Source organism: Fistularia commersonii, chromosome 18 (assembly GCF_037954325.1).
Source record: "Fistularia commersonii isolate RoL2024-O1a breed Wild chromosome 18, RoL_Fcom_v1.0, whole genome shotgun sequence".
In the NCBI taxonomy this organism is placed as follows: Eukaryota; Metazoa; Chordata; class Actinopteri; order Syngnathiformes; family Fistulariidae; genus Fistularia; species Fistularia commersonii.
Genome location: NC_141301.1, coordinates 10,948,234 through 10,960,798, shown reverse-complemented (window position 1 = coordinate 10,960,798; position 12,565 = coordinate 10,948,234). Strand labels below are relative to the sequence as shown.

At 38.9% G+C, this 12,565-nt stretch overlaps 1 protein-coding gene across 4 annotated transcripts in view; it reads right to left on the bottom strand.

Annotated features, from left to right (window-relative positions):
• Positions 1–6,439, bottom strand: part of gdpd5b (glycerophosphodiester phosphodiesterase domain containing 5b) — a 39,034-nt gene extending 32,595 nt beyond the window's left edge. For all 4 annotated transcript variants that reach the window (XM_086164001.1, XM_086164002.1, XM_086164003.1 and 1 more), the window contains exon 1: positions 6,280–6,439. The gene's annotated coding sequence lies outside the window, so the exon portion shown is untranslated. The remainder of the gene's footprint in view (positions 1–6,279) is intronic.
• Between the last annotated feature and the right edge of the window lie 6,126 nt (positions 6,440–12,565).

The window sequence follows — 12,565 nt, the reverse complement described above, 5'->3', positions numbered from 1 at the left end:
ACAGAAAATTGGAATCCCTGTTAGTGCAATTCTCAGGGGATCACCTGAATCCAGCAGCCACACAAGGTTACCACTGTGTGCTAAATGAATGAGATGAAGAGATCTGGATGGAATTTAATTACAGAGTTTCACAACCAGTTTGTCCTATTCTGTCAATATTCAATTCTGGGGGGGGGGGGGGGGTTCAATTAAAAAAAGTCTGTTTACTGGAACTGTCAAAACAAGGCATCTTATAAAGGAAGCTTCATTAGGCTTAGAAAACACAATGAGCGATCAGAGAAATAGCATTTTAAGAATATCCAAATCAACATTCTTCAAAAACAAAATTCACCATTAACCGGGTTGACTAAGAACCCACATAGACAGCATCGTCAACAGTTAATTCTTATAAAGAATTAATGTACTCATATGCCTACATGAATTCATTTCACAAGCGGACATGCTCATACATTATTCTTTTCTATTATTTCATTTTAGGTGCAATGCACCTGGTTAGAGAAAATTATTTGATGGTGCTTTAGTAAGTACAGACTAATTCAAATGCTAGAAATGTTTATGTCACATGCTCTAACATGTCTGGCTATTAGGATTGAGAAAAAGCAATTGTAGCTCTGGCTGTCCGGATGATACCGAGTCCAGGAAAGCAAACCAAACAGCTGCCAAGGTTATCAGTGACACACAGAGACATGGTGGGAATAATGTTTGAATGAGGGCAAATGGACCGGTTACCTTAGTTTGCTGGGATCCAAGACAATTTATTCATATTTAGGAACAAGTGGTTAAATGAAGGTTTCATCTGTTTTTGTATGGCGAAATCACTAAAATTGCCACTAGTTGAGATAATACTGACTTTTGTCCTCCATTGTGGCTATGGCCTCAGTCCAGGAGGGAGGGCCAGACTGCCATTCTACCAGACTTATGGCTCTCCGTGAGAGAAACTTGAGTTTTCTGCAGACTTAGATGGTTGAAATAACTAAATTGGGACTTGACAACACAAATAATGACATAACCAGAACAACAGTACAACGGTTCAGTGGGGAAGTTTACACAAGTAATGTTTCTTAAGTTCAAACACTCTGTGCAGACATGTTTCAAGGATGATTCTGTATTCATATAGTTTGCATCTTAGCAAGAACAGAATACAATCCAAATAGGCAAGTCTCATCTTGTGAAACTATCATCAAGAAAAGAAAACAAGGGTATTAAATCAAGCCAAGGCACCTTTGTTACTCTTTTAAGCATTGAGCTCTTATGAAAATACTGAACATCTCCCAGTTCTTCCAAATGCCTCACTTCCAAAAGGGCTGAAATTGCAACCTAGCACAGACAACAAATAAGACTGAGAACGTAGCATCAGCAAGAAAATGAAAACAGAGGCTTTCTATGGTTACGACCCCATTAGTTGAATCTCTAACTCACTTTTCTTTTTGATGCACATTGTGTGTTGATATTTCTTTCTCTTCACTTTCAACAGTACCTGGGTGGGCTGTAGAATCAAATGAAAAACTGTAACCACTGAGTTAACATGTTTCAGCTGGGAGTGGCTCCTTCACTGCAGAATACTTGACTTGTGCTTGGCTGGGGTCCCAAACATTAAGACATATCACAGATTTTCTCAAATGAATTGTTCCAAAATGGAGTTTTCCCTCCCCAGACAACTTCAGTTCCCTCCTCACAGTTTAAAACCTTCTCAGTTGAAAATACAACTGTGAAAACCCCACACATTTTAAAGAAAACGATGCACCATTACATTGAATGACTATAAAAAGCAGCACATGCCAATACAAACCAGTGATCAGCGATGTCTAACTTGCCATGTTAATTTGCCCTTTATCTGTCCGTCTAAACATCCATTTGCCCCAAAATGTTGAAAGCTTTAATGTTGATATAATATTGAACAACCACCACAAAAATAACATACCAAAGGATGAAAAACAGATACCCTTCCTATTGAATTTGAAACACAAACAGGAAAAAAAATGTACTGAATCAGCAAGTCTGGAGAAGAACTCCTTTAAAAGGCTCTTGGTGTGATATGAGGCTACACAGTACAAGTCTGCTTATTCAAAACTCCTAGTCATATTATTCTGTACTTGTTACTTCACATTACTCCTTTAATCATTTTTTCCATTTTTTTTAAATAGAATTTACATGGCATGCAATTCCAAAGAAATCAATGGAAACTGTAAATGTTGTGGAATAAGTGTGCATCTCTCATGCAAGACTTCTACCATAAATCATATGTCGGCAATTCTTCAAAGTGGGCACAGCAAAGATGGAACACAGGATCAATACTAAATCTCTTTCACACATGCACTGCAAACCTGAATGTATCGAAGCAAGCTGTTGAAAGACGATGCCAGAGACAGACCACAACATGCATGGTGCCAACTTGATAACACTTTCACACCCATTTTTACACTTTCACACCCATTTTTACACTTAGTGGCAAATGCTACAGGAGCAGTTGCATCTGAGGAAAGCCAGGGAAACCCATATACAATAGTTTTAATTTACTTTGCTGCAGATTAATTTATCAAAGCTAATGCACGGTCACAAAAAAACAGTTGAATGACGTCAAAGCAGACTCATCCAGCTATGCTTTAGCTTCCACAAGCTTAGGAAACACCTGATTTTCCCAGGACCCAACTACGGCGAGATAACCGTGCTAACATAGCTCTGCAACGACTTAACAGAACTCTATCCGGTGTTTTTAAACGGTGGAATTACTTCAACGATGTTTAAAAATTTTGTGTAAAGCAGCTGACCTGAAACAAATACTCTCGATCCCAACCTAGAAACTTGTGGTACGTACTTGATCACATTATTCTAAAATGATAATTGCAGTAACATGTTACTGAGGCAGGCACGAGGGGCGGTGCCTCTCACCCTACAGGACTGTTAGCTGAAGGAGTGGTTTATGTCCCGGGGGGTTTGGGTACAAGGTGTTCCTTTGTCAGTTTTTGGCTTTGGTGTTGGGGTATAAAGTTTGAACTTGCCTTTTGTCTTTGTCCTTCCTTATCCTGCCACATTACTCTAATTTCTTTTAATGTTTTAGTCTCAGCACATATCCAAATGCATTGCAGACAGCAAAGTAGGAATATCACGTAGAAACACGTTTCTACACTGTACATGTGACAATAAACGCTTTGAATCTTGGATCATGGTTCAGGTTCTGTTGACAACAAGGTCTATTATGTTACACCTAGCGATTTTCTGATTCATGCGGTGCAAACAAACACGCCAGCAAAAAAACACTGGAAAAAAGTACATCTTGAAAGCAACTTCCAAAAGAGGTTCTATTTTATTCTTGAGTACAGAAAAAATGTTACTTTCTTGCTGCTGTTGTTTCTTCAAAAGCACAGGCTTTCACTTTAAATGCAATCTAACAGTTGCAGTGCTGGGATTTGCCAATTCCACTATTTATTGCTGACAGACCATCCTAGTGATGGGCCTTTGTCAAACACTTTGTATTTTTAAAGATTATTGGAAAGTTGCTACGTTATTGTGAATTAGAGACGCTATCAAAATTTGTGCTTCGGCTGCTTTTACTTAAAACCAACAGCTTCACTGCAGTGCACATTGCTGACATTTACACATTTCTGTAATCAATTAAGTCGATTAGATCAATACAGTCATCTTACTTCAAACGGAATACGCAAAAAAGGGTTCTAACTGGCGCCAAACCAGAATACAATCATCGTAAGTGGAAAAAGGGCAAAATGCAAACTGGGAAGAGAGAAAATTTGGAAAATTCTGACACTAATAATTTATTCATTGCCAAATTACTAAACCAGCAAATGGCATCCTACTGTTTGTGCCACAACCTGTCTCTATTCCACTCCACTCTTGATGTTATCCCTCAATTATGGAAAAAAAAAAACAATACAGGTTACATCATGTCCAATCCATGTGTGCTGAAATGGTAAACCCAGACAAATCTGGACCTGATTTCCAGGTTTTGTCAATAATTAATACAATAAAGTATCTTAAGTTTTTAATGGACAGTGAAGTCAATTTCATGTTGACCTACTGCATCTCAGTTTTTTTTTTCCCCTCTCTTATCGAGCATTTAGAATATTTAATAATCAGGGAAAATGGTATGTAGTATAAAAGCTTTGATCTACCAATCCATCCATTATCTACCGCTTATTCTACATTTAGGTTCACAGAGGATGCTAGAGTCTATTCAATATCCAAGCTGCCATTGGCCGGGGGCAGGGTATACCCTGGACCAGTTGCCAGTTGATTGCAGGGCCACATATGGAGACAAACAACCATTCACGCTCTCATTTACACACAAGGGCATTTTTCCCCAATCAACTTTCTGCATGTTTTTGGACTATGGGAGGAAACCGGAGAACCAAGACCTATCCATTAAGGGGGAGAAAAAAAAAAAAAAAAAAAAATCAATAAATCAGCTAAACCATGTACATCCAAAAGAAGTAGGTGGCAATAAGTTGGATATGAATCTACGTTCATCATTTTACTGGACTAATGCTTGAATCTTTATTCTAAAGTAACGTCTCAGGCTATCACGGCTCTTTAAGCATTTTCCAACCCAACGAAAGCCTTTTTTACCATGGCAGTACATGTTTTGACAGAGTCACTCAAGTTTAAACAAATCTAGAGAATAGTAGAAATGGTTATATTGTCACTACTTTTCCTGCTAACCTCAAAATGTCAAATAACCCATCATTTTCTCAATATCCCTGGACTGAAACAGGAGGGTTTATAATGGCATGGTGCTGGCTCCCCTCAGGACAAGAGCTCCACTTACCATGCAGAAGGCCGATAGTGTACAAGCTAAAAAAAAATAAAATAAAAAAATAACAAAATCAAGTTTAAAAAGGAACTGTTCAGCACATTTCACTCATGGGTCATATGATCCATTTATAAATATTTTGAAAAAAACAGTTAAAAAGAAATGCAAGCCTATTTGACATGTCCTGCGCCAATTCAACCATCCATTCACCACAACATTACTAATAAACAAAAAAAAAATATCTTCACAGTTGAGACAATGGTTGGGTGACATTAAACGGCTGCAAGATTAGATATAATGTTACACTTGATTAAGGTATACATGATTGATACCTAACGTTGAATGTGAGAGTAGAGTGTTACTCTGTCTAAAAAGGTGCGGAACCCAAAATTAAATACACAAAATAAAAAATCCACTTCCGACAGAAACACAGTTCTGTCAGAAAATTTTGATGGAAAATACTTCATCACATCTGCACAAGTGGATTAAGAAATTAAAAGTCGTGTGCTAAAGGTGGAGGGTGGGAGTGGGCAACCATTAATCAAAATGTCTGATAATAATTTCTAATATCATGGTGCTGATTAAACAGATGTCCCCTTTTGCGATGAAATTGCTTTTCTTACACGGCTTTCTTTTCAAACGTCTGAGGATAACATAGATAACAAATGTTAACCACAGCACTGAAAATAGCTTTCCACCCTTTTCATATCCATGCACGCACACACACACACACACACACACACACACACACATATATATGGACTTGCCATTACAATTTTCAAGACACTTCTTTTGATTTTGAATGAAGTTGGTTCGAAATCATCATCTGCCATAAGGTATACGGCATCCTCTAATGTTATGCACCTTATTTGAATTTTTTTTTTACAGGAAATTCTATTGCTCCCTCAAAGCAACCCGTTGTGAGGGCGTTTGTTTATATTTTTTGACAAGCCGTTGGACTTGCTATCAGCCTCCAGAAGTTTGCTGATAAAGCTGCATCGACATCAGCCCAGAACAAACACAGTCGACCTCTAGTTTCAAGCAGTTACAGTAAAAATAAATAAATAACCTCAGGGTGATCTTCCCAGTGTTACCATGGATATCACGCAGATATCAGCCTCTATATTTCAAAAGAATTAATTAGAAAGCTAAAGTAAACAAATGCTATCGTTAGCTTCCAAGTCAACGCCGTGAAATATTTCCGAAACAATCCCACCTATTTGCGGGCGGCAACCACTTTTTTATTATTAAATGTTACAGTAAGCCGTTAAACCCAACGTGTGCCTTTTGCTTTCTTTTATTTCTTGTATAAATGTATAATTATTTGTTTTAATCTCTCTCCCTAGTCCAAAGCAGGTCAATTCGAGTCAACGGTAACGCGTGAGAGGTGGGTGGCCGGTAAATGCTGACAAAGCCGAAGTTTTACGCCGAAAACAAAGGAGGAACGAGACGCACCGGTGCTACAGTGTTGTATTACCCGGTAAAATTACGTTAAAAGAAGACACTATTCTTACCTTTAACGTGTCATGGGCTTTTGTTGGTAAGTCGTCCGCTTTCCCTCTCGACCACTTCTTCTCCTCGGAGTGTATTTGACTGAACGCACACCGGCAAAATTATTCAAAGCGGTAAACGGTGGGCGGAGTGTGGCTCTTCTCATCTCCAGCCCTCCTGTACAGTGGGAGAGCGTCACCGGGCTGAATTTACTCCCAGCCCTGCGCGTTCACGGTGCGTCGATAATCCCAAACCTCTTCCTACCTGCCGTTCGTGTTTAATCTATCAAGTAATTATTGAAATATTTGAATAGAAAGACGAAGGGATATGCTATCGATTTGGTCGAACAACATAAATGGATACGGTATAGAACCCACGTGACAGGAAATCAATTTGGGTCCCGCAAGCAAAAGCAAAAAAAAATAAAAATAAAAAAAATCTAATTAAACCTGAATTTTGAAATGAAATTCTATTCAATTTCTTTACTACCATCATCTGCAGCGTTGAGGAGGTCAGGAACAGCATAGAGGAGGGGTGTCAAACTCAAATACACCGTGGGCCAAAATTCAAAACTGGGTCAAAGTCACGGGCCAACATTGATATTTATTGAAAAAAATCTTCCCCCTGATATAACAATGAACCCAAACATGTTTTGCTGAAAAACGAAATATGGAGCAAGCATAGCTTACTATACAATATAGAACTTAATATTGCACACATGCAAAATCCTGTTTTCTGCCTAAGTAGCAGGGTGCCAGTATTAGCATAAGGTCGCTATGACTACTGTCAACAGAGGAGTAGGCGTTTATGGGTCCCATTGTGATTTTTGTACCAAAACACCAGCAGAAAATTCTGGGATTTGTAGAATAAGCAACATGCACTGTAGGCTATACCGGCGGGCCAGCTCTAATAGTCATTTGGTATGGCTTTGCGGGCCAAATATAATTACAGTGCGAGACAAATTTGGCCCGCGGGCCAGAGTTTGACACCTATGGCATAGAGGATGTTACGTGACAGACATGTCATTTTACAAGGAAAGAAGAAAGCAATAATTCATCTGGAAATACTTTCTAATGTAAACAAGTGTCAAGTGCAAATTGGTTGTCAGCAGCCTTTAATCGATGCTGCTGGATTCTTTCTGAGCTCCATGTCCTTGAGTGAGGGACTGAGCATGTAATGGCCCCTATTGAGCTGTTCAGTACATCTCCTCATCTCTGCATTTGTGGAACAATGCTGTACACAGATATATAAAGTATAAGATCAGTGAATAAAATGTATATTGTTTCCATTGTGGTTTAAAGAACTTTATCTTTGTAGTTTTTGAATCTCCAAATCTATATCTCCCGTTACACACCCATTTTTTTTGTTTTGTATTTACATTTTTATAATTAGCTTACTTTTATCATATCAGCGGTTATGAAGAAAGTAATTTGTTAATTGTTGTCTCATGTGTAAAATCCACAGTCATAATCACAGTCAGTATCTTGTATCAGCATGTCAAATGAACCAGTTTTCCCACATTGTGACACATTTGAGAGCTGATATAATCGCCTTCATAGTGCAAGTAGCCTCTTGAAACAGTGCAGACAGCATTACAGAGTGTGTTGTCCAAAACAGTCCGCGAACTTTGAACACAGAGAGAAAAATATTTTCATTTTCAGTTAGTTAGTTAATTTCCGGATGTTTTACTAAATGCATTTTGTGAGAGGAGTGTCACCACAAAAAAGAAAGCACACTTGGGATTATTAAAACTGAAATACACGCAGGGCGCACACTGGATGTGTCTCTACATGCACATCGACAGGTGGGGAAGCAAAGCAAACGTTCCTCACAAAATGACTTCCTGTGGCATGATGGAAAGTGTGGTTTGTTTGACAGGAGCCTACCTGCTTCTCCCTACCAAGCTTGGCATTAATAATCAGCTGGAGATGCTGAGCCTCCCTTTGAACTCCACCCATTCTAAAATGCCAACCAGCATCCACAGGCAGGAAGGCCAGGACAGCTGGTGGGGGTCTTCTCTGCAGGTGGACTTATGTAATGCACCAGGGTGGGTTGAATGATTTGGCACTGATATCATATGAAAAGGTGCTAGACGTTTGATGCATGATCCAAACAGAGCCTCACCCTGACTCTCACCAGGAACTAAAATTAATGTAAAACTCAATAGACTGAGGAATGAAGTGTTATTAAAGTAATATTTGACACCTTGAAGCCAGAGGACATTGTTATCCTCAGGTTGTGAGTTGGCACTAAGCTCATAAATGCTTGTTTGACTTTTTGGGTTTGCTCTTGAAATTCGTGATGCCTCAGAATATTATCACTTCTGATGAAATATCGCAATAAAGAGGTCATCTGTTCAGAGAGGACTCCAACTTTTTCATTTGATTTCACCTTTATATATCAACATAGCCTTCTTAATTGTGTATGATGCAGCAAAAACAAAACTTGTCTTGGGATTCTTCAAGAAATTATAACCCGGGCAGAAGTGTGAACTATATTTGGTTTCTTTGCACTCCATCTAGTGGTTGTCAGGCTAAAGCACAGTATCTGAGGGACTACAGAGTACAGGACTAACTAACCCCAAAAAGATCTAGAGATCTGTAATTTTTATCATAGGTACTCTTCAACTGTGAGTGACGGAATCTAAAACAAAAATCAAGAAAAACATATTGTAGGATTTTTAAATAATTAATTTGAATTTTATTGCACGACACAAGTATTTGATCACCTGTAAGAATTGTGGCTCTCACAAACCTATTACTTCTTCTTCAAGAAACCCTCCTGATCTCCACTCATTATCTGAACTAAATGCACCAGTTTGAACTCCTTACCTGTGCCAAATATCAAGTTATGTTTTTCTGATGTATCAAATTCTTATGTCATGCAATAAAAGCAAATTCATTACTGAAAAATCATACAATGTGTATGAAAACGCCTCTGGCCTTCTCTGTACTTCTCTTTTAGCATTCTCAAAGCAAATACTGCATTGTAGTACTCTTTCCATGCATGAAGCCATACTGCTGTTCACAAATGCTGACTTTTGCTCTTAGTCTAGTTTCCACTACTCTTCCCCACAACTTCATTGTATGGCTCATCAACTTTATCCCTCTATAGGTGCCGCAATTCTACACATCCCCCTTATTCTTAAAAATGGGCACCATCACACTCACTAAGATCCTGTTGAATAATGTAGTCAGAAAATCTACCGCTTCCTCTCCTAGATAATTACACACCTCCACAGGTTTATCATCAGGACCAATTGCCTTTCCACTCACTTTTACTAATCTCTGCTACTTTGTGGTCTACAATAGTCACCTCCTCTACTCTTTCATTTTCCTCATTCATCAGCTCTTTAAGGTACTCTTTCCATCTTCCTATCACTCTTCTGGCTTCTGTCAATACATTTCCCTTTCTGTCCTTAATCACCCGGACCTGCTGTACATCCTTTCCATCTTTATCTCTCTGTATTGCAAACCTGTATAGATCATTCTCAACCTCCTTGCTGTGCAACCAAGCATACAAGTCATTGTATGCCCTTTGTTTTGCTTTTGCTACCTCTATCTTTCCCTTACACTTGCCTCCCTGTACTCCTGTCAGTTCTCTACAGTCCTCTCACTGTCCCACTTCTTCGCTAACTGCTTTTTCTGTATATACTCCTGCACTTCCTCATTCCACTACCAAGTCTCCTTATCTACTTTCCTTCCAGATGATGCATCAAGTACTCTCCTACCTGTCTCCCTGATAGCATTAGATAGCATTAGCTGTAGTTGTTCAATCATCTGGAAGCTCTCCCTGACCACCCAGAGCCTTTCTCAACTCCTCCCTGAAAACCATGCAACACTCCTCCCTTTTCAGGAGTCTTACGCTGGATGCCCTTCTGGGCGCAACCCTCTACATTTATCCCAGCTTGGGAGTGACTCAGGGAGACACTGGCTCGTGCCCCCCCGAGGCTGCATTTTACTGAGGGATATGCATATATTCACAAAACATATTCCCTGCTGTTTCTCTCATTGCAGTGATTCATCAGATGTTTGCCTTCTTGCATTTAGAATGTTGGATAACATTTTTTTAAGATGAATTCAATTTGATCTTTTGTAAAGTACAGTGTGACCTCTGTTAAATTCATTACATCTTTAATTACTATGCAGCAAATACTGACCTTGAATAAGCCTATTTAACTTTTGGATAATTATTCCATAAAATAAATAACTAGATGACGCGTTTTTTTAATCACGTGACCTTCCAAGCCAAACCAAATAGCATGTAGCATTATGCACATTTTAGTGTTTCATACTAAAGCTCTCAATAGGCATAAAGAAGTATTTGATGTAACAGTGACAGCAAGGCTTGTATTATGTGGAAATAATAACAATAATTCTAAGTTCTGGACCATGAAATGATACACCTGTAGTGTTCACCGACACTAACTAACACCCATGAACATATGAACACAAGGATGGTGATCAAAAAATGGATACATCTCCCAATCTTGTTGGTATCATTTCAAGTATAGTTGCTGTATTTTTGTATGTTAACTGCCTTTTAATTATTGTGGGGCAATTTGTTCTCCAGTAACAATTTTTCCTCACAGAAACAGGATTCTTCATGTTTCTCCACACATAAGATTAGATTTCAGAGACAACCACAAAAGATAGCTAGAGCTAAACAAAGTGCATGTGTTTAAACTGAAGTTATTTTGGCACAACAGTCACTGCAGGTTGGATCCTTAACCCAAAATTAGAGGAATGGAGCAAGAGTCAGAAATCATGGACACCACCTCACAGATGGGACCATACATTCAGAAAGTTACATCACATTTGAAACATTTTCTAGTTCTTGCATCATAGTCTGGTAGTTCTGCCCTGTGTCTTTCAGTTTGTTTTTTTCCGGCTTCCTCTGGTCACTGCTGTGCTGCAAGTCACAGCTTTGCATTAGTAAAACCAAATAAAAAGATTTTATGGACAAAAAAAAAATGTTTATGATATACAAAATTTATAGCTAAGGTCTGAAAATCCGTTTTGGAGGAAAACCAAATCATTTGAAAGAAGCCGAGCGGTAAGCTGTGCAGAAAACCACGACAGATGGTAGAACAGGGGTGAGAGTTGCATTATTTTTTAACTGCATCATGCATACATTTTTACTTGACTATTCTCCGTTACTTTTAAGACCTCTTAAGATACTGCAACATCACTATAATAAAGTTGGATGGACATTGGGTTGTGTTGTTGTATAAATTCACACCTGTACCCTTTCTGCTATGAGCCTCCTTTTGTCTAACATCTTTATTCCACGCTTTTTGTCCTATGCGCCTTGCAAGTTCAACTGCAATGTAAATAGCAAGCTTGCTATTAAAATGGAGATTATGTGTATTAAGAGGATTTGACCAAACTTGCCCGGCCCAGGGTTTAGCTCGAGGAATTTCAGCATAAACTGCGGCTCATGAACGAACTCCAGGATGACAAACATCCCTTGAAGGGAGAAAAAGAGCTGCTGCCCTGTTAGTATGTGGGTGAGCTTGCCTGAAATCAGATTTAAGATGCCCGAGTTGAGACAAAACTTCTTGATGAATTGCCTCACATTTAGATTGTGCTCGAGCTTGAGCTTCTGAAAGTTCTGGAAAAAGGTGTAAGTCAATCATCGGCTGGCATGTCAGGACAAATTGAGGAAGGCTGCAAAGAGCGGGGGTGGGCGGGAATTACTGCTGATGAAATTCCTCGCTGAAGAAGATGCTTCGACGTATTCAAACAAACACATACTCTGCTAAAATATGATCAATTTATAAATTAAGCAAATCACTGGGGGACATATATAAATGTTGTTCTGTCGGGGGATTCCTCTTATATAAATCTCGTCATAGCAAAGTAGATGAATACACTCTGGGGTTAAAATGACCACAAGATTTTTTTAAACATCTGACGAGGTTGAAATGGTATTTTTATATTAATGTAATGTGATCCTGGTCAAAACAACACTTGAATTGAAGCAGTTTTTACGACGGTGCTCCCCCCCGCAGCCCCCCATTCTTCCAGCACACTGCAATCAGTGCTGCGTTGGAAAGACGTGGCACTAAGAAGGTGGGGGATGGGTGTTCAAATTCTCTTCCAGGACAGGATGTAACTGAAGATTTTACACATGTGAGAGATCAAATTGGGTTTGCAGAACAATTAAGAATAAAATGATTGTTTCTCATATTTCCTTCCCCTCCAAGTTATGTAGGAGGTTGCAGAGCAAAGGTCTTCTAACACCCTCAGAGCGAAAACACTAGAAGGAACAAATACGGACTTTTGAAGTATTATCTTTAACATCAAG